Consider the following 1,135-nt stretch of genomic DNA (forward strand, 5'->3'; position numbering starts at 1 on the left):
ATGATGGATCTTGAAATCATCATGCTAAGTGAAATAAGCCAAACAGGAAAATTTGAGAACCAAGTAATTTCACTCACACGTGGGATATAAAACTGAAAGCAACAAATGAACAAGACAAAGAAATAAACACTTGTATGCAGACAACAGTTTACTGGCTACTAGAGTGAAAGGGAGGAGAGGTAGCTAAGGGTAAAGGGGGTGAAATATATGGTGACAGAAACTTAACATTGTGAGCACACAATGAAATATACATATGACCCCGATAAATTTAATTTAAAAAAAGTAGATTAATGGTTGACTGGGCTGAGGGTAGGATAGATCATAAGGAGTAGCTGCTAATCAGTGTTAGTTTTCTGTTTGGGATGACAGAAATGTTCTAAAATTAGATTGTGATGCTGGTCATATGACTCTGATAATATACCAAAACCCGCTGAATTTTACATTTTTAATGGATGGATTTTAGAGTGTATGAATTGTATCTCAATAAAGCTGTTAAAGAAGGAAATCTATATTTTAGGATTGAGTGAAAGTATTAAATAAATGCTGTCATTCGATGAACCAAGTGATAGTCTGTGTTTTGGACATAGTCTACACGTTTACTTTTCATGTTAGACTCCTTGAACAAGATGTCCTCTTATTTATTTTTTATTTTTTTATTCTTTTTAGTTTTTATTTTTATTTTTTAGGCGAGGCAACCCTTGGTTGACCTCACAGATTGCAAGGACCTTGTCAGCTTACGATTCCTTATTTTTTATTTTTTTACTCCTACAGCGCCTGGTCTTTCTGGGTGGTCTCCCATCCTAGTACTAACCAGGCCCGACTCTGCTTAGCTTCTGAGATCAGACGGGATTGGGCTTGTTCATGATGGCATGGCCATAGACAGATGTCTCTCTTCTTACTTTGAAGAGCACAACTAGGAATTTGGCTCAAGTTGCTATAAAATCTATGTCCATAGAATATAGTCAATTAATAAGTAAATGATATTTTCAGAGAGACATCTAGAACTAAGTCCAATAAAATGGCAAAAATTAGCTCAAGAACAGAAGGAAAGATCTATAAACAGAATAGTTTTTACAATGTAGGCAGTAGGTTTCATACTGCTAATTTTGATTCAGGATTTTTATAACTGCTTCAA

At 34.9% G+C, this 1,135-nt stretch overlaps 1 pseudogene; it reads right to left on the reverse strand.

Annotated features, from left to right (window-relative positions):
• Window positions 1–762: 762 nt before the first annotated feature.
• On the reverse strand, window positions 763–881 carry LOC111730151 (annotated as a pseudogene).
• Window positions 882–1,135: the final 254 nt, after the last annotated feature.

The sequence above is a fragment of the Pteropus vampyrus genome, unplaced genomic scaffold (genome assembly GCF_000151845.1).
Source record: "Pteropus vampyrus isolate Shadow unplaced genomic scaffold, Pvam_2.0 Scaffold9, whole genome shotgun sequence".
Lineage (NCBI taxonomy): Eukaryota > Metazoa > Chordata > Mammalia > Chiroptera > Pteropodidae > Pteropus > Pteropus vampyrus.